General features: G+C 34.5%; 1 pseudogene; it reads left to right on the top strand.

Moving 5' to 3' along the window:
* Positions 1-6,213: 6,213 nt before the first annotated feature.
* LOC102019372 lies at positions 6,214-21,659 on the top strand (annotated as a pseudogene).
* Positions 21,660-22,886: the final 1,227 nt, after the last annotated feature.

Below are 22,886 nucleotides of genomic sequence, written 5' to 3'. Positions count from 1 at the left end.
GGGGGGCAGAAGAACAGAGGTAAAAAGGGGTGGAGAATTAAATGTGTCCACTCATTCTCTCAAAGGAAAAGACAAAACAATCTGAAAATAGGACTTTGAAGACCCTCATGTAAAGTACATGGGTATTAATTGTATTACTGCCTTTTCTCCTTTACTGATACTCTTATGTATGCTCGAAATATTCCATAATTTTATTTTTAAATAAAATGTAAGGGAATGAAATGCAATGCAGCAAAGTGTAAAGGACAAGTAACCGAGTCATAGGTCTCTGCACTTTAATCTTCACACAGTCATTAACTGACTGCACCTAACACAAGCAGCAGAAACCTCTGGTCTTCAGTTTTCTCATGTGTTTTTTTAAGGAGTTAACTGGGTTATGACAGATACACATTTCATTTCCACAATTTTATGAATTTAAAATAGGCAAAAAAAAATTTTTTTTTTTTTTTGGTTTTTCTCCGGTACCAGGAACCGAACTCACGACCTTGCGCTTGCCAGGCAGGCGCTTTGCCGCTGAGCTAAATCCCCAGCCCCAATAGGTAAAAATTTTAAAATGCAATTTCAGGACTTGTCGCCTGAAAAATGCTTGAGATTAAAAAAAAAAAACAAGTGTATATTAGTAAGTTTTTACCTATCTTTCTTTATCACTTCTCCTTAAACATCACACTTAAGAAAACAAAACACTTCTGAAATCTGCACTGAATACTATGATCATTTAAAAACCACAGCCATGAACTGTCATTATCAGTCCCCACCAGACCACTATCCAGAATTGGTATTGCTAATGAACTGCATGCAGTGGACAAATTAACGATGAAAAAATATTTCTACTAAAATTTTCAGTATGTCATATAGGGAGGGAGGCAAATGTAGCGTATTCCTGGAATCAAATAGCATGCAGCCATGAAACATTTCACACCACTGCCTCTCGGATATTCACATCATACCCCAGCACTGTACTGCCCGCGTGTCCTTCCCCTTTTCTGCCACTTTACGAGGTCAAACAAGACCCTTGTCAGATGCAGCTGCTCCATGTCAGACCTCGAGCCTCCAAAACTGTGATCCAAAACAAACTGCCTCCTTTACAAATCACCTAGACTGAGGTATTCTGGCAAATCAACAGAAAACAGACTAAGCCAGTTAGAAAATATCATTTCGTAAGGCAACATTTCTTGCCTTGCAAAAAATCTTTCAAAGTTTTCAACACGATCTCCTTTATGAAGAACTGAAAAGTATGTGCAAAGTATTTCAAAGTATTTGCTTTGAAAACAATACTATAAGTAAGGCGTTTGCTTTTTAATTATATAGAGCAATTTCCTCTTTTTTTCATTGCTTCCATTTTTCTTTGGTTCTTCATCTTTTTTAATTTCCTATTCAATTTTCTCATTTTTTATATCTAACTTTTGTTCATTGTTTTTCAGTGTCCCAGTATGGTTAACATAAGGTGTTCGCTAATCTAGTAGAAGATATTCCCTATTAAATCCGTCATTCAAAAAAGCATTTCCCAGGAAAGATAAAAGGAAAAATAATCTGCCCAAATAAAAAAAAAAACCTTTCCCCCCACCATTTTGTACTATTTTGAAAGGAACCTGTCACCAAAAGAAAACCTATTTAGTTTTATCCTATATCTAATTATGCAAGAATTTGAACCAGAATCTTTAAAGTAGAAAGAAGCATATATGCCACTAAGTAGACTCATATCTGTTTTTAAAAATATAAGCTTCCGGTACTTGCAAAGTCCACTTATCCACTGTATACAATAGTTTCATATAAAATAAAAAGTCAAAGATCCATGAGAAGTAATAGTGATTACGTGCAATAAGTAATGTTAGGAAACAACAGTTTCAGGCTTTTTGCGAAATTTTTGCATGTGTATCTCTAATTAGTTTAAAGGCACTTCCAGAAACAATCGGATGTATGTCTGTAACATTGTTTTTAAACTCCACGAGAGACATTGTTTATAATTAACTTTAACTAAAACACCCTAGAGTGAAAATATATTGTGTTATTGTTCTTCCTGCTATTTCTTAAGCAGCAGGCAGAGCCAAATGAGTTCATTCTCCTTGAATTGTCTGTAAAAGTGCAAAAAAATAATATTTCTATGGCCTATCTTTCTTTGAGAGATGGGAAAAGGAAGTATATGCTCTGTGTTTCTCATACAACATAAAGTTAGGAATGGGGTGGGCATGAGGTAAAATTGGAAAGCAGAATTGAAGGCCCTTTTTTAGGAATCTTCTAAAGGTTATTATATTTCTGTATTACCCAAAGAAAAGATGAAACTATTACTATCTCCTATCTCCATTTCTCACCAACATAGTCACTTTAAATAAAGAAATTATTTTCTACTATGTCAGTGTTTAAGAGCTAAATTCTATTTTTCCACAAGAGCTTCCCTTTTACAAAAACTGGAAACAATATGAGGGTCTAGTAAGAGTGAAGTAAGTCCATAGGGCCCATGTTAGAGGAAGAGCAGCAACAGCTGGCTGATAATCAGAATACTCGGACTTGGGAATTCTTCTAGAGAAGATGTCAGAACCATTCCGTATTGTGAAGGAACTCATACTAAACAGAAATTGTCTTCCTTGTAAGTTCTGTGGTCTCACTATACAAATATCGTTATCAGTCACTGTGTTCCTGCTAGGTTATAATGAAGCCAGAATTTGCTGAGAAGTATTTTCATTTTTATATCACAATACTGAATTACAATTGTTTTACTAGAAACTTTATCCTCTCTCCCTATTGCTGCCACAAAATCTTCTAACAAATACACAAATAAACCATATGAAGAAACCTAAATGGATCTAGAAAAATGAAAGCAAACCTAAATGAATGAGGCCAATCTTAGAGACACAGAGCACTGAAAAGACAGACTTTTTGGAATGTTTTATCTCTATATTCTAAAGTGTAACTATGCCCAATACTAATAATAACATTAAACAGAAACAACAGCAGCAATTACATTTGTTATATTATTTATTGAAAAATAAATTACTCAATGTCATTAAATGCTATTTCCAAATAAGTTCATTAATGTCCTCGTAAAAAGTATACTTCTAAACAGTTCATTTTTTGGAAACATGTTTTGAACAGTCACTGTTGGCAGAAAATGTTTTTAAATTCTGAAGACACGGGTTAGTATGTGAGTTATATTCCAAAACTAAAGCTTGAAGGAAAGAAGAGACTCTAAGTAAAGAACTAAATTAAACAAACAGAATTGTCTTTCTGAACAAGTAGAATATGACTAAATATAAAATTCAATTCAACTGTCTCTTTAGCCTCCAGTGAACTGATCGATGAAGCACGTAGCTTTGCTCTCAACTGGCAGCACAGCAAAAGCAGCACACTTTTCAGACTCTTAACAGAAAGAAGAATCTTGAACTCACTACTAATCCACACAAATTAAAAACTCCACTTCTAGAAATGTCGTCTGTACAGAGAAATCTAAATCCTCTGCAGTCCCACTATCTCTTAAGCCTTTGTCACATCTAATTATGGATGAGTTTAGACCACCAGACCTAACCTTAAACTTCTCCTCCTCACCGTCCCCTCCTAACCTTCTCCTTCAGGACTTTTCATTACATACATAACTAATTAGTTGATGTCAGTTTTCAAGGAAAGATTATAAGTTTGATGAGGGCAGATCTAGATAGCTTTCCCACCTGTTCCAGCACTAGACATACAAGATGCACTCAGTAGATCACTTCTGAATGCATGAATAATCTTCAATGTGTTTTCATCACTAATTTTTGCTGTTTAAGATGCTATATAATCTAAAAATACTTTTCATTATAATAATGTGTACATTTTCCATAGGAAAGGAATATATTTCCCGACTTGCACCATGTTCCCTCTATGAAGACTCAAGAGATATACTCCCGATCAGTCTATACTGCCTGAAGTATTTGCATATCTCCTGAAGGAGCAGCTTAGTCTCCTGAGGCTGACCTTATGTCTTAGAATTGTTTCCACCTTTGTGCTCACCACCAACGAGCTGAAGACTAAACCCAGAGTCTAAAGCTGACTAGTACAGAAGGCTCCACTGAAGGAACTTGTTTCCCTACGTGCACTTCACGTTCTGCCATTTCCTTCGCTGGTTTTCCCGTGGCTTCAATTCCCTCACTTAGTTTTAAATTTATTTTATGTATCTTTGTAATTGACCTTAATTTTTTTTTGAAACAAGGCAGTAGCTAAACAAATGGATTTTCCCCTTCATGATAAAAGCTATTAACTTTACTGTAGAGATGAAAGGGCTAAAGAACATAAAATACATACTTTGGCAATGTGTTGCTGATTTTAAAAGACTTTGGGAATAACTTACAAAGAGAATATACTATTCAAATCCACAGAGGATAGTCTTAGTTTGATGTGCACACAGGCAACTTCACAATGTCTACTCTTTATTATGTTCTACCCAATATGTTAATGCTACAAAATATATTAAAATAAAAGGCAAAATAGTGTGATTGGACCTGAAGAAGCTTCTGTGTTACTTATTTTCAGAATATTAGAAATAAAAAAATTCAAGAAACTGTGAAACTACCTGGAAGCAACTGGCACAAAGTGGACAAAATGACTCCTCTCTCCTAAATTATGTTTTGGATTTATTTTGCCTCCATTGTCGATTCTCTCCTACACAGAAATGATGAACAATTTTTCATAGGAGGTGGTTCTCCAGAGACAAGGAAATAGGCAATGCTAGATAACAACCAAAACTCACAATTTGGTTTTAGGAATTACTCTTTGAATTGAATAGTTTGTTCAGAAATCCAGTTGCATTCTATCACAATCTGACAAAATCTAAATACTACTATGTTTGCTTTTTGTATCCTTACAGCTATATATTAAGTGCACATAATTAAAAGGAAAAAACATGATAAAAGAAAACACACACACGTAGAGTCAACTGGCCCAAAATAAAAAAGCATCCCTACCACCAGAATCATGTCTATCTCTGCTCCAGGTTCATGTGGAAAACTACTGTCAGTCCATTTTAACACACTTTTCAAAATTTTGCATGCATTTATAATGCAGTTATCATTATCATTGTTGCTTATCACTCTGCATGATTGCTCTCTTTCAGTCAAGTACAAAGGGAGGTTGGCTATAAACGTTTTGTTATAAAATTGCTATTCAAACAATAAAATAAGGTTATAATGGTACCAAAGCAGATTTACCCTTCAGCTGTCATATAGACTGGTAGGGTACAGACTAAGGAGCACAGACACCTCTAGCCACAGTTTCACTACTCTCTAGGTTGTTCTACTACATCTGTACTCATACCTGCAAGCTTTCAAAGACAATGATGGATACTTTCAGCATAAGATTTTAAATGGTAATAGTTATTTTTAGCAATATTAGTGTTATTGTACTTAAGAACATAGGATAAATTAATTTGAGAGTTCATATCTTTCACAGACAAAGTCACTTTTAAGTTCCTTGGAGGCCACTGTATAAATATGTACCACAAATATATAGTACGTATATATCATGCAACATAGATATCATACAAATATATGCAGTGTATATCATATATACTTATACATATATATACAAAGGTATATATATATATATTTCACATGGACCTATAATCTATACTATGCATATATCATAGGATACACATATATATTTATATAAACACCACACATTCATATATATATGTATATATCTCGTACATACACATACACTTCTGCATGAGTCTGTACACTGAAAATGCTTTTGTTAGTATCAGCAGCTGCTGTGCACTGCCACCCAGGGGTTACCTACAACATTTAACACTGTTATCTTGCCAATAGACCTTCAGTATTTAGAGAGTACACCCTGGATATTCCTATATGGTAGCTGTTAACATTCCTGCTGCATTTTCCTGTAGTTTTGGTATCATTCCCCACACCATAAATGAGCATTTCTAAGAAAGGCAGAGAAAATGAAGTGAAAAAAGGAATGCCAAACAGGCAAAAGATCACCCAGGAGAGAACAAACAAATTATACTGACAAGACTGTCAAAAAGGAATAAGAAAGAAAAAAAAAAGAGAAGGAGGAGATTTATCAGGGCTTCATGCCCACTTCCCTGGCTAAATATCCCGTCTTGTAACAGTAAAGACAAATAAAATACAAAGAAAGGATACAGCAGAAGATTACAGACCTGACCACTGTTTGATAAATGGCACTCTACTCCACTTTGCTTATTGTGTACTTCATACCTCACTCCTGAATATGGAAGAGAATTTTATTAAAGATTTAGCCACAGTGGTGGTGGTGACTGGCTCACAGTAATTTTCCTACAAAGTAGTTTAATCTATCACAGGGCAGACAGTGCACCTTCTTACCATGTATCATATCTGTCTATTGAGTAAGTGCTATCCAAATCCAATTTCTTTTCATTTTTGGAACCTGTGATGCATATTCAAGATACATTTTCATTTTGTCTTTTCCCTAAATTGGGTGTATAAGGTGGAAGAAAAAAGACTACTAATAAAAAGGAAATCTGCACGCTATGGTTTCTATATCATGCTGGCCATTTTTTATATTTTACAAAAATAAATTGGATAATTTTAATGACATACAATATTGGTCACGTGTGGAGTCCCCAAGACCTTTCATATTTATGGATATGAGTATGAAGTATTGCATCACTGATTATGAAATGAACTTAGAAAATCGTTACAGTGAAGTTCCAGTTTTCAGCTTTGTAGAGTACACAGGGGTGTCCCATTCAATAATGAGATGACTCGTGCAATAATAGAGAAACCCTTTCAACCAGAATCATTCAGCAGTTCATTATGTGATAAAATGTAAATCCAGAAGTGTCATAAGCAAGGTACTTTCAGAGGGCTGTGTTATTCTGTGTTATGGAATCACAGAAATTAGAGGTCATTCACTTCATCTGTTCCTAGGGCTCTCAGCAAATATTCTCAAATACAGAGTCCAGCTTCCCATCATGAGATTCTGTTATTTCTCCTATTGCACTGCTTTTTTTTTCCACAGTGATGAACTATTTTCTAACCTTACAGTTGTTTCATTTAAATGTTACTGGTCTTCTTGTAACAAGTAAGCAGGCTGCCTTTACCTAGCTGTAACAAATCCTCCACATTACTATTGTATACTTCATATAGCTTTACTTTAAAACTGACCTTACACATTCTAATTACAAGACTAATACTACATTTTAACCAACAAAATTTACATTTTACAGTCACAAACTATTACTGTCCAATAGTCTCTGGGAGGCAAAAATCCAAAACACAGTCAACTCCTATCTACAAACTACTTAAAAGCATGTGTAGCTACACCGTTTCCAGATTATTTCCATTCTCAGCAGCTTAAATTATGTGTCTTTTGTCTGACTCTAAATATAAGCATAAAATTTTGGAAAAGTTGAAATTAACTTTTTAATTAGAAATATTTGAGTGCCCCTTCAACCTTATCCAACTCCTTCAGTTTACATTGAGGAAATATTTGAATCCTAGAAAGTAATTTGTCTACATGGTCAAATTTCTTCACTATATGTACTATTTTTATAATCTGATAAATGCACTTTATCACAATTTACTAACTTACAATTACAAAAGCATAGATTTTTAAGTCTAAAAGGTCTTCTTTAAAATCCTCCCTCTACAGTTAACTAATCCTGTAATTTTGAGTACACCTTTATCTTTCTAAGCCTTAGTTACTTGTCTGTAAAGAAAGAAAGACAACACAGGAGTTTGGTATGAAAATCAAATGACATAAAGTACTTAAGATGTTATTAGCACAATGCTTGGCACACAGTAACTGCTCCATAAATGACTAATTAGTCACAAAACAAAGCCTAGAAATCAGTGTTTACTAAGATTTCCTTAGTACATTTATTTATGTGATCCATCATCTCTCTTTGACCTAACTATACATAACAAAGCAATACTTAAGATGAAGGCAAAATTGTTTTCATCTAAAACCAACACAAGATATTCACTTATCATAAAATTTAAATTTATTACAACTTAAAATGCTTCAGATACTGTTCATATGAAGTAGTGTCATTTTAATATTGCACTGGGAAAAATTTAGCCCAGTTTTGGGGTAATGAAGACATAATAAATTGGTAACATTGCAAAGAATCTGATTTCTTATCACTTTCCTGACATATATTGCCAATAAATACTTGATCAAATACTTTGTAACATAAATTAACAGCATTATATGGTCTTTGTATGTTCTCAAATTTTTAAGTACATTTATCACATTATAAAAATAGTACATATAGTGAAGAAATTTTTTGAGAGTAAAAATGAGAAATAAAAATCCTATTATCCAGAAACACTTTTAGCATTTTGAGTAAAATATTTTAGATATATATTTTTTAATTATTTAATTGAGATTAGATTAATCATATATATGAAAAAGATACATTATAACACTTTATATTATTTTTCCCAATTATAAGTGATGAGCATTATCTGTATGACTATATACTCTTGAAAACATGACTTTTAAGTGGCATATCATAGGGATATTACACCTTTTTATTTAACTCTCATTCTGTTGTAAAATATTTCCTCTGCTCCTGGTAATTCTATAATAATTCTGTGAGTTCTTTTGAGTTAGGATTTTTTATCATTCATTAAACTGAAAACTCCTTGAAGCCACAGCTTTAGTCCTGCCTACATTTGAATTCATTTGCTGTGTGCACGGTGTGAATATTCAATAATAATTACTCTAAGAATGATATCCCTATTGATCAATATTCAATAATACCATCTCTCTTTACATATACTGTGAAACTAATTCATAATTTGTAATCCACACCACTTTGATTTCTTTATAGTGCCGTAGAAAATTTAATAATTACCACTAAATAGTCCCTCCCTGGAAGTTTCTTCTATAAAACATGGGTATTCTTAAATAGCAATACAGTCGAGACACATGCATAAATTCACCTTCATCGGTAGACACTGTAGTATCTAAATTCTCCTACCAGGAAGAAATAAGCAGGTTGGCAACCAGAAAATCTATTGTATTTCATACCGATTACAAAACCTTATTTTTTAATTCGATCTTGTAAAAATCCAAAGAAATGACATTGTTTTGCATTTTTAAGTTACTCCATATTCAAAAAATGTATTTGTCATATATATTTACATATCTGGAGAATTTAAATTTGTAACAGCAATAAAAACCAAATAATAATCTGGGTCTGATGTGTGTCACCTGCACTGGGCAGAGAAACTTCCTCTGTGGAGACTGATGTGAACGTAATTTTGAAGTGAGGTCGTTATACCCTAATGATAAAGAAGAAAGAACCAAAGTGCCTCATGCCAAAAGAAAAAGAACAACCGGAAAGTTGACCATTTTGAGAATGATTGTAACTGTCATTGGAAGGAAAAAGTGGGCAAAAATAAACCCTTTGAAGAAAAAATGTAAGGCTTTTCTTTTTTAAAAAAATTTAAGTGTGTGTTTACAAATGTTAAACTAATACTATAAGTTTGCTGTTCACTGCCGTTAAAATTTTTGTTTGATTCTTTCAAAATAAGAAATGATCTATTGGCAACAAAAAACTCTATTATTTTTAATGTTACCTTCTTTATATTCAAAGCATATATTTATAAAGCATAAGCACAAGTTATAATGAAAAACAGTATATTCTGCAGGTGATGAGTCTTTTATCTACTCTTTTAGGACACACAGTAATACAAAAGTCTGAGGCCAGAAACTCAGAAAAAAACTCGATTTAACTACAGTTATATAGAGATGATTTGGAAATGTATGACAAGGTTATTTTCACACTTCCAGTCGAATCAGTTAGCAGGGTCAGCAGTACAATTAAATCATCAAATCAAGAGCAGACATTTTGTCTTGTACAAGATTATACCTACTACCGTACAGCGCCACCTGGCAGCAGGATAAAGAACTGTGTCACTGTGGCCTCAGGAGAATTGAGCCACTAATTGGTACTGAACAGTATTCTCCTGAAAGACCCCAAACTATGCTGACCTCATTTTCCTCATTAAAAATGGACACACTCAGACACCAACTCTTAAAGGATAGTGTTCTTGTTCACTTGGTTTGTGTTTCTACTGCTTAAGCGTCTTAATTTAGAGCACTGCATTTCCAAAAAGCATCATCCCTGCAGCCGATCACAGCTGATAATGATAAATGTATGTACATTTTTCAAAAACAATTTGTCATCAGTTTGCATAGAGATCATCACAAGTTAATTTGCAACAGTGACACAAAGAAAAATCCACTGTTAAGTGGAGTGTAGCTGTTTTCCTGTTCTGTGAAAGGAAATGCAACAACAAAAATAATAATAATCTCTCATAACCACGTACTTGAGTCATTCCTATTTTTTGCAGTAATTTAATCTATACTTTTAATATGTTAAAACTAAGTTAGACAGTTTCTTCATAAGTCCATATTGTGATTTTATATTTTCATATCAGAGAAATGTATATGAAAACATTTTATGTGAGGATAATAGAAAATTGGTAAAATCTATAATATAATTTAAATCTCTTATATGATTGTTTATCATTCCTCTTTTTTATTTATGCTTACCTACATATAAATATATGTATTTTTACCTCATGTATGAATCTAAACACACGATTTATGCATATTAACATGAATGAAATCTCATTCAACCCTTTGACCTTTGTCTTCATAGTGTTTTACTTTAACCCAAATACATCTAAACAACAAGAGATAATCATTAAAAAAAGCTTAAATAGTAATTGCTTCCACAATCTGACCAACACAGTTTTGTCTTCTGAATGAAAAGGAAATTTTACATTCATTATTTAGTCTTTAAAAATTATCATTTGTCACTCTCATTTATTCATAGCTTAGCAAATAAAAAGGTCTTTTTAAGGGAAAAGGGAGAAAAGTAAGAAACTGATGAAAGTAATTCCCTTTGCATAGCCTTATCATAAAGAAACAAATAATATTTGACATCCCCTCAATTTGAGGAGCAGTTAAAATGAAATGTATTATTCTTTCTTTGTGCTTTCTAATCTTTTCTTCTACAGTGTCTCAAAAATAAAAATTATAACAAATAAAAACACATCTGAAAGATATATAAAAGATTTGTTTCAAAAATGTTTGCCCAGTAAAAATATAACATGGAGGATACAACACATGTCACATTATACACTCAAAGAAAGATACACTCAAAGAAACACCTCTTTTTAATATTTTCTTTTAGAATTCATATAATGGTACCTAAGAGGTAGCAAAACATGTTACAGAAATGGCATACTTGTTGGAAAATAGCTCCAGTCATTTCTTGCTCATCCATTTCCATTCTTGAAACTTGAGTGGGAATAGTAGCCACCATATTGACAAAGAAAAAGTGAAAAAGTGGAGTTTTTTGCAGTCTCCTTCTCTGTATGTGCTTCCCCATACTGGTGGTTTGTCTTCCTGTCTGATGTTGAGATAAATCCTTTAACTCAAAATTGGGCTGAACAAGGGGTGGCTTATTCAGAAACCCTTGTGATCTCATTTTCACACTTAATGTGCTGACCAGAATGTCAGGTCTGAATCCAACCTAGAGGGCTACCCTCAGGGACTGCCCAGGGCAGAAAAGCCCCAGGCTCACGTGTCCTGACTATATTGCAGGATGTATTTTCTGTATCATCGTAGCTTAATATACTCATGAGTAGAAACACACACACATAGATACAGACACAATACATGGGATTTGTACTGGATACTTCTTAGGCCCTTCTTCATACTCTCTCAGCTCAGCTTTCTCCAGAAATGTTTACTAGGGCAGCAAATGGCCCTTCAATATGATCTGTAAGTCTTCACCTCAAGGATACTGGGTGCCTCTACTAAGGACAGCTACGTAATTTGTGAGGTCTAGTAGAAAAGTAAAGCACAAGTGCTCCTGCCCATAAATAATTATGAATTTTGAAATAGTGAGAAGATAGAATTAAACTAAGAATTGGGATCTTCAAAGTCTGTGCCTTTATAACTGAACAAGTTAAAGCCCAGAGAAGCTATCCCCCTTCTCCTAATTTCTGCAATCAAATATCCCTGCTGCAACCCTATGTTGGCATTTCTTGATCTACACCTGGAAATGTGCAAGCATGGGCTAGCACTGATAGAGAAATTCTTGAGTAATTGGAGTTGGAAGTGAGTTTAAAGGCTCTCTTCTTTCATTCTGGGATATACAATTCTTAAATATATTTTATAGGCTCCTCGAGGGAACCTAGCTAATAACACACCCAAGATCATCATTCTCTTCTTGTTTCCCTCTTCTCAGTTACTCTGTCCTATTCCTTCCCAAACACGAACAGCAAAAGAGCCCCGGTGTCAAGATCTGCTATGCTAACATAGGGCAGAAGGTGGGTTGGATAAGAGAGGTCTGGCATGAAAACTATAGGCCAATTTTGAAGTTATAGAAATAGTAACAAAGTGCTAAAAACAGGTGAGTTTAGAAATTAGAAAGCTAAATAATGACTTAGCAACTGGGTATGGGAGACGAAAAACAGAACTGAATTACAATTGAAAGATTTTTCTCATTGAATAAATGATGTATGGGGAAAACACCGACCAAATTAAGGAACTCAGAAGACAATTTGAAGGATAAAAATAATAAACTTGGCTTTGTATCTGTTGGCCTTGAAGTACATCTAAGACTATCACTCAGAAACAATGTATCAGCTGGCAAATATATTAGATTCTGATATCAGTAAACAACACTAAGTAAAGGCACCATGATAAATATAACTATAAATGCATAGATAAACAGATATTGAATGCAGAAATAAAGCTGGAGGAATTATTTTTAAATTATTATAATGATATTCATTCCTTATTTTTATTATTTAAGCTTCTGTTGGCAATGTGTTATGCTTTAAAATACCTCTGTAAAAACTAAAAACACAATACTAATAAAAACTGGCTCAATTAATTATTACAGCAAAGTATTTTAGTGTGTTCTCATAATCAATACTTTAAATTTTCAAGGTTTTATATTCCTTTTGCATTATCCTATCTTCAAATGACATAATCTACTTGAAAGTTTCAATAAATTCAAAATTTTATTAGAAAATGAAAACATTAATACTTTGGTGAACTGCCAAAGTTGTAAGCTTTCAAAGACTTTCCATATGACCCCAGATATTTAGCCAAGAACTACAGGGCAAATCTTTTCTCTAAGTAACATTTACTGTAAAAATCACGCAATCTTTCATTTCTACAGGAAATAGATACCAACTTGGTTTTAAGGTGACAGCTTCAAATTAGTTATACCCAGAATCATTAAATTTGGCTTTTTAAATATGTCTTGTGCAAGATTAAACTCTATCTGAATATTTGGAGATGACCTCCCTCTGGAATTTATTATTTATACATATATTCTCTTTACAGTTCTGTTTCTGGCATTATACATACTTTCAGAGTTACCAGCTTCTTCAAAGGTGGAGCAGTCCACAGGAACCATAAAGAAGATATACTGATATGGATTAGGAGATACTTTGATTTTCTTAACAACAATACTTGCAACCTCTTAGAAATAGCCAAGAGAAAGATAAAATACCTAAACTGAGAGTAGGCCTGAACCAGAATATGTCCATGAGAACATCTGCACCAAAGCTTGTATAACAAAGTACCACGGGACTGTGAGAAAAAGAAAAATTTTAAAATGAGATAGGAAGGACTTCTTTAAAAAGATACCAAAAGAAAACAGACTCACACAATGAACTTCAAATTTTAAAATATGAAGATAACAAAAGTTATGTGGGATGCTAATAGATTAGCTCTGGAATGCAGCCACCTGTGTGAGTAATGAAAAGATAGACATGATAAGAGAATTCTGATCCATAATCGCTAGAGTATTCTGCTCACGATGATCAGTATTCCAGCTTTCTTTTTTGTTTGCTACCCCCACAATTCAGGATTGAGAGAAAGTTAAATATGCCTTCCAAACCCATGTCCCAAGGTGCTCTGCCTCTAGGTAACGCACTTCCAGTTTCCTCATGCCAATAACCTTCACTCAAAGCACACTGGAGGCCTTCCCTTTTTTTCTCCTGTAAAATGTTCCTACTTCCCTGGCTGCCTTTGAGTCTCTGCCAAAAATATTCACGTGATAGTGACTCTCTCCCTTCCTCTAGCAAACTCTGAGTACTAACTTCAGTTTACTCTTATTTTGTGGACTTCATTTCCAGTGTAGACAGATCTCTCTATATTATTTCTTACAACCTCATATGAATCGATAATTACCTCAATAATTTCAATTAAGTACACCTAGAATTAAAAGTATTTTGTCCATACAGTGAAACTTTATCTCTCCCTGCGACTCCAAACAATTTGTTTTCCGTTTTTTTGTTACAGAAGACAACCACAGAGTTTCTGCTTAGAACAGAGAGGAAACAAGATGGCAGTGGGAAGAAAATAACATCTTGGAAAAGGTCTATTAAAATACCTTTTAGATGACCAAAAGACTAACCTATCTGTAGTTGCATAAATGTACCTCTACATCCTATTTGGTCTGTCAATTTGATTCGAGAGACTCCTTAGTTAAAGACAATATTTTTCAAATATTTTATTTACAGATTAGAGTTCAGAAACTGTGTGTACCAGTACTCTAGGTCCAGTGGAAGATTTTGGAATATCCTCTGAAAATAGATCCTCTGGGATGTGTGGCAAGGCTTTCTAAGGTATGAGTGCTAGAATACATGGGTTCAAATCCAGCTACCATTAATGTAACCACAAATCTTCTACAAAGCTGTGTAAAGACAATGAACCAAACCATCTGTACCACCCTGAATTAAGTTCAGCACATAAATTCATATCAGAAGCCAGCAATAAACAAAATATATTCCAAAAAATTCTCACATTGCTCTCTGCAGTAATATTCAGATGCATATTATTGAATATTGCATGGCATGTATGTTTGTGGCCCTTTAAGCTTCTGCTGCTCAGAAGGCAGTGTAAGATGCACAGCAGAAGCAAAGCTTGGGATCTTCTTAGAAATGCAGAAATCTCAGTACCACAAGCCTCCTAATTCAAAATCTCCATTTTAGCAATACCACCATATCTACCCATGTAGATCTGAGAAGCATCACTTCCAACTCACTAAAACTGGCTTAGATAAAGCTTGGTCAAGAGTTAAGAATTGCTATGCAGCATTCTAATATACGGACCATCAAGCAATTTGCTTTGATAATTCAAAAACATTTTGAAGGTTTAATTTCATACTCTTTTCCTTGAAAAGCTAAAATCTTTTCAAAAATATTTCAATTGCTTAAAAATTCTTTTATCAATGTTCAGTTACCAATAATAAATCATAGAGAGTTGGCAATTAGAGGTAAGGGTGCTTAGCAAATGCACCTGAGGCCAGGAGAGGGGAGGCCTTGCAAATTGTTGTCAATCTGGAAGACAGAAAACGCAGTTCAGATCAGTCGTCTCAGCCAACTGTCACTTTCAAAAACAGCAGCACTTTTTTTGGTGTGTGAGAATCTCTTTCTATATAATACATCATAAAACTGTCCCTATCATTTACAGATAGGAGTAAACCCTAGATATACCACTGTGGCTTCTAGCAAACTTCACAACTTTTTTGAACTTCAGTTTCTTTGCCTATAAAACATTGCCCATTCCACAGGAGTTTGGAACTAAATAAAAACTAATTAGAAATCTAAATGAATGTTAAGCACACAATCAATACACACTAGTTTTGTTCCTATCATATTTCTGTCATTTTAGTTAGTTGGGTTTTTGTCAAATATTGCTATCATTGATGGTTTTAATTGGCAAGAAAGCATATCTCAGTGAGTGCTAGTTAAATATTTTAGTTAACAATAAATATTTTGAATTAAAACAAATTGCAAGGTAAATAGAAAATGAATCAGAGTTAGATGAATTGGTATTAAAACTAAAGTCTGCCACTGTGTAGAACTGTTACTATTAATTATATAATAATACTATGCATCAGATATTTTGTAGGTATTTGTCACATTACTCAATCTCTTTGTCCTTGAGACACAAAGACTTAGCATCTTTCCTAAGCTAGAAAGAAAGGAATGATGATTAGTACCCAGGAAGATTTAATCTAAATCATACCTTACTAAAACTTATAGTTACTAAAGTTTCTTGTTTTCATTAAAATTTGTTACACACCTATAAAAAATATTAAATGTACATCAAATATAAACTTTACAATTGGGGCTGGGGATTTAGCTCAGCGGCAAAAGCGCCTGCCTGGCAAGCGCAAGGTCGTGAGTTCGGTTCCCGGTACCGGAGAAAAACCAAAAAAAATAAATAAATAAAAAATAAATAAATAAATAAACTTTACAATTAAAATAAATGAAGTCACTAGTTGGTTCTTATTCAATTTGTAAAGTACATCAGTTCTCATAGATATTATATTCTCACAAATCATGAAGTCATCAACTTCAAACACATACCACCAGTAAGAAATATAATTTTGTGGTGATGGTTAACATAAAACAAAACCAAATGTTCATTTTAAAAGTAGATAGGTGAGAAAAACTCCACATCAAAGAAACTAGAAATTAAGCAAAACACCTGTTATATTCCTGGAGCTTGAAAACTTCTTTTTTTTTTATTTTAAAAAGAATAAAAAATAATTTAAAAATTTGAAATGATACAGAATTTCAAAAAATAAGATGATATGAATTTAATTGTTGTTATATTGCATACTTCTGTCTTCAAAGTAGTTGTTAAGATTAACAGATATTTGCAAATTACCATATATGCATGCAAAATTGGTCCAAAAAAATTAAGCATTAACTGTTCCTTTCAATAAACTAATAGAAGTTACTAGCACTATTATCTTAGCTATCTTTTCTATATATACATATATATATATATATATATATATCCCTTCCTTCTTTCTTTCTTTTCTCCTTTCCCTCATCCCAGTTCTTTCAATTTGAGAAGTTTCTTTCCCTTTCACAATATCTACTGTACATTTCAGATTTCATTTATTCTTTTAGGTTCTTAGGTTCTTATACTAGGGAGACAATACAATGTTTACCCATGCGGGTCTGATTTATTTCACTTATGAGTATGCTCTCTAGTTACATCCATTTACCTATAAAAGCAGTGAGTTTATCTTTCTTTATAACTGAGTAATACTCCAATGTATAAAAATATCACACTTTTTTTATCCATTCTTCAGCTGATGGGCATTTAGGTTGTTTCAAGGTCTAGCTATGACAAATCGCGGTGCTGAAAACATGGGTGCACATATATTGTTGTGGTATAATGTTTTCAGTTCTTCTAAAAAATTACCTAAAAGGGGAAATAGCTGGATCGAATGGGACCTCTAATCCTGGTTTTTAAGGTTTCTCTGCACTGATTTTCACAGTGGTTGTACCAGTCTACATTTCCTCCAACAGTGGAGAAGGGTTCCTTTTTCCCTACAGTCCCTCCAGCATTTGTTATTGGTTGATTTCTTGAAGATAACCGTTCTTTCTGAGATGAAATTGAATCTCAGTTTTGTTTTAATTTGCAATTTTCGTATGACCAATGATGGTGAATATTTATTCATATATTTATTTGCAATTTGTATTTCTTCTTCTGAGAAGTGTGTATTCATCTCAGATGCCCATTTTCAGATTGGATCTTTGAATTTTGGAGGCCTGATCTCTTAAAAATTCTTTATATGTTCTACATAGAAGCCCTTTGTCTGAAGGACAGTTAGTTAAAATTTTTTTCCCAATTCGTGGGTTTTCTTTTTACTCTATTGGTGATTTCTTTTGATGTGTAAGCACTTTTCAATAAGATGAGATCCCATTTGCTGATTCCTTGAAGTATTTCCCATGTAGTTTGGTTTTTGTTCATGAACTCTCTGCTTACCCCTATGTCTTCAAGATTTCTATCTATTTCTCTTCCATTAGATTTAGTGTTTCTATTTTAATATTTAGATCTTTGATCCATTTTGACTTTGTTTCAGTGCATCATGATAGACACAGGTCTAGTTTTAGTCTTGGTCATGTAGAGAGCCAGTTTTTCCAGCACCATTTATTAAAGAGGCTATCTTTCTGCCAGTGAACATGTTTGGCCCCTTTGTCAAAGATGAGGTGGCTGAGTGTTTTTGTGATTGTGGTTCCACGTTCCAATGTGTTCCACTGATCCTCAGGTCTGTGTTTTTGCTAGTACCATGCTTATTTTGTCACAGTAGCTTTGTAGGATAATTTCAAGTCAGGGATTGTGATACCACCTGCCTTTCCTTTCTTTCTCAGGATTGCTTTTTGCTATTCTGGGTCTCTTCTGGTTCCAGATGTATTTTAGAAATGTTTTCTGTAGATCTGTGAGGTATATTAGTGGTATTTTAATCGAAATTGCCTTGAATCTGTATAACAATTTTGGAAGTATGGCCATTTTCACAATGTTAGTTCTTCCTATCCATAAGCAAGGAATATCTTTCCATTTTCTGAGATCCTCTTTGATCTCTTTTATCAGACTGAAATTTTCACTGTATAGATCTTTTGTTTCTTTTATTAGATTGATTCCTAAGTATTTCCATTTTTTGGATGCTATTATGAGACGAAAACTTCTTAAAGGACAAGAATATGTTCTTTAAAATCCTTATTTTGGTAAATTCAGAGCACAATTTTTCTCTCCACCTGACCTTATACAAAAAGAAAAGTAACACTATTTTTGAGGGCTCTTAGAATAATTTATCTTAAAGAGAACCACTTACATATATTTTAAGCAACCATGTATAGTTATAGAAAAAGAACACTAGACTGTAATCTATACCAATTTGGGAAGCTTAATATGTAAACTCACAGAATTGATTTAAAAAAAAACACAACAAAAAAACAAGGAAGACAAGAAAAAATTAAATCCATACTCTATAATTATACTCAGAATAAGATATCACCATTTGTGTATTGCTGATGTCTGTGGTTTATTGAGAGGAACAGTCAATGCTTAAAATTTTCTTTTTTCTTGACCAATTTTGCACACTTGAATTTGGTAATCAGAATGACTGATCTGAAAACAACAATATGCAGTGTAAGAACCATTGTTGAACTCCTACCATCTTCTATGGTGAAGCACTGCATTATTTCCAATGTTTTATTTCTTATTTTTTATTATTTTTATTACTTTTTTGCTTGTTACTGCTTTGATTGTTTGATCAACCTTACATTCTTACATTTGGTGGACTGAGCAAGTTCACTGAGGATAACACTATGTAATGTAGCAACCACTGTACATTTCTATCATTTTGTCCTGAGGTCATGTATCATTTTTGTGTGTGTGTTGTTTTGATTTTGTCTCCATTGTTGTTTTGTCAGTTTTTTAATTTTAAAATAAAAAAGATATCACCATTTGAAAAAAAATATGGCCTAAGAAATAACATTTTTAAAGATGATACAAAAGCAAAGGTAGCACCCATATACAAAGTGACATGTTAATAAATATACAATAAATAAATGAAAAAAATTTTAAAACTTATAATCCTATGCAAATTGTTACTTGTAGCAGGGAATAAATTTTTTAGTCACAGTCCCATAGGCTGATTGCAAAATTTTTCTATCTCAAACAATTCTGAAGATAAAATGATATATTTTATAGAACTATTAGAAGAAAAATGCTATTAGACAACCAAAAAGAGTCATGGTAATGTCCTGCATGAGTCCAACTGTATCCCTAGAGCCCACAACAATGTCTCACACAAGTCAGTATCAAGAATCTGCACTGGGAAGGCAGTGGTGGAGGGTAGAAAGTCTGTACCTGCTGGGTGAAGAATTTGTGCCTCCAGGCTGAGAGATCTGGACTGGAGCCAAGAAGCAAAGCTCAAGGGAAGGACCAGAGCTCCCCAAAGAGAACCACACCACACTCAGTGACAGTGAAGACCCGAGCTATTCTGATGATGAGAAAAGCCGAATTCATTTCAGGAAAGCCAGCATGACAAGCTTCTCCAGGGGAATCAACAGCCCACCATCTTCCCCTCCAGTTGTCTTTTTTATGCTGTTGGCAACAATCTTCAGGTGGGCTCTCCACACCCAAAACCATGCTGATTCAGTTCAACTGGGTGTTATAAACTGATGCTTGCTTAATCCACCACAAGAAGCAATCTCCACATTCATCCTCTCTGGCCAAAAGTGATAGTTTTCCAGGAAACTGCACCCTTATCCACTTTACTGACTTTAAGTTCCTCCACTACCCAACTTTCATATGTTTCCCACAACTCTTCAGTGTCTTCTGCTTTGCTCACTTAAGCCCCTGTAAACTATTCATCCCAAAGAGATGTGGCAGTTACTCAAATTAACTCAATTCAAAGATAAGTACACTGAATAAAAACAACCACGAGACTGTACAAGTAATGAACAAAATCTGACTGAGCAAATCAGAAGTACCACACTTCTCTCAAAAAGACAAGCTGCTTCATTGCAGGTGCTAATATCAACATGTTAGCCCTTTGTAAGGCCCCTCAAGAAGTAATACAAGTGGGGCTGGGGATTTAGCTCAACGGCAAAGCGCCTGCCTGGCAAGCGCAAGGTCGTGAGTTCGGTTCCTGGTACCGGAGAAAAACCAAAAAAAAAAAAAAAAAAAAAGTAATACAAGTATAACAGAAAGGACAGAATTGTTCAAAACATAGAAATCCAAGGCCTGCAGGGGCTGTCATCAGTGGAACCTTCTTGGGAAGAAGACATGTTTACCATTATACCAATACAATAGCAACGAAACAGAAAACTTTATTTGGTGGCCCTGAAGTCTTGCTGCACATCTTACCAGAAGCAGGAGTCACACAAATACGACCCATAGTGACTGACATGATGCTTTTGACACTATGTTGACTGGAAGAAATGTTACTGCAGACACAACAAAGAAAATGCGACTGGTTGACTGTCAGAAACTCTGGGACCAGAATTTAAATCTTTAGAGGAATGGACAAATAAATACTTAGAATAAATTGCAGGTACTTTTGTCAAAGGATTAGCCAATAAGATTTTCCCAAAGAAAGACAAGATGTTGATGGAAAAATTGACATTATATGTCATGACTATTTCATTTCTCAGGTGAGAGATGTACAAATTAGAAGAGAAAATGTGAAGGCAGAACAAAGACCGTTATCTAGCACCTCTTAAAATAAATTATGTGGTAAAGACTGAAACTGAGTAAAGGAATAGAACTGGTTATGATGAAGAATCTCAAAAATTTAGACACCTTGCAATGACCAAATAAGTAAAGGCCTTGATAGGATATTATCATGTGCAGGTCCTGTGCAAGAAAAACAAATTTGAAACTCCACAGAGGCATATTAAGCATACAGTTATTCTTGGTGTAGAGCAGATGGGAGCTAGCACTGCCCAAATCTTCATGGACAAGGGTCTGAAAACTATTCTTTAATAAAAGCTACAGGACAGGCTTGGCCAGGTACAGAAATAGATGTTCAAAGGATCAAAAGATAAAATAAAGAAGAAGGCTCTGACATCATTTGAAAGGGATTCCATCTTAAACAACTTAACTGGCTGATATGATTATCAGGGTTTTCAAAGATTCATGAAGTGACTGAAGCTGTTTTTGAAGACCTTGGTCTTAAACACAGTGTGCTAAAGGATGTAGAAGTGATGACCCCCAATCACTGTATCTTTGCCAGTGATCTATCTGCTCTCCCAATCAGTGACATTGTTGCTATCAATGAAAGATCTGAGAAGGTGATTGGCATGTAGTACTTATCTGTCATGGACAACTGAGATTAACATAACTTAGTAAACCTTCAAGGATATAACTGGTTCAACTGTAGCAGTTGGTCTCAAGTGGGGAAAGGTCTTGTGGTTAAGGATGGATCTGGCTTCTATCCCACCTGGTGTCTTGCATCTATGATATCTGTAATTATGTAAATCCTCCAGGAAGTAGTTGATCCTAAAACGCTAGATTCCTTGATACAGTCTTTGCCTTGCTGTGAGTGATGCTAACCTGGCATACAAAGTTAGTGTGGATTTAATAAAACATGTGGGGGAAGATCTAGGGAAAGCCTTTGGGAAGTGGCTTGGAAGTGAAATAGATGGTATCCAAGGGCTGCCTGGATCACAAGACTGAAAGAGGCTTTTATATCTATTAGGAGGGTTCAATGAATAAGAGCTCAAATCACACACTGACAATAGTTTGGTGAGCCTGACACTGCAAAATCTAATGTCTCCTCTGATAGAAATACCCATTTCTACCTTGTTGCAAGATTTGTGAATGAGGCTGTCATATAGCTACCGGAGGGGATCTTGGCCTTACCTGCAAGAGACACTGGTACAGTCTTCAGCACAGGCCTCTCTCCTTGCCTTGGAGGTCCCTTTCAACTTTGTGAATATGTATGTTCCTAACAGCATAGTGGACTGGCTCAAGAAGTAGGAGACTGGCTCAAGAAGTAGGAGACTGCCTCCAGAAAATAGTCCATTCTATGGTAGCTATTCATTGACCATGATAAAAACCCTAGCAAAAAATCTGACCACTGAGGAAACCCTTATAATGTCTCAGGTAATATGTGACTCCCAACTGCTAGCAGTGCTTATTCTTCAATAGAACGTGGTCTAGATTTATTACACTAACCAGAGGAAGAGTAGCTCTGAATTTGAGTGGTTTGCTCCTTGATTATAGTGCTTTCAACTAAGACTGTCTTTCACTTCTGATGAAGCTTTTGAATTGAAGCTTGTACTTCACACCGGAAGGTGGAACACACTATGTTTATGTCATAAGTAACACAGTGGCAGGAAATAGCTATGTGGGGCTATTTGTGTTTCCTGTTCCTTCTGAGCATCCAGTGGTAGCCAGTGGTGGTAAGGGCAGTTCTGCACCCTGACAAACAAGTTTAACAATAAAAACCAAACTATCTATCAAAAGAAAGAAAAGAGGAGAGGATAGGAGGAGAGGACTAGAGGCAAGCGGGGAGGGGAGGAGAGAAGGGAGGGAAAGAGGGAGAAAGAGACAGA

This window comes from Chinchilla lanigera, unplaced genomic scaffold (assembly GCF_000276665.1).
Source record: "Chinchilla lanigera isolate Chin_1 unplaced genomic scaffold, ChiLan1.0 scaffold00010, whole genome shotgun sequence".
NCBI lineage: Eukaryota > Metazoa > Chordata > Mammalia > Rodentia > Chinchillidae > Chinchilla > Chinchilla lanigera.
Note: the sequence above shows the minus strand (reverse complement) of the source record. Positions and strands in the feature narration are given on the sequence as shown.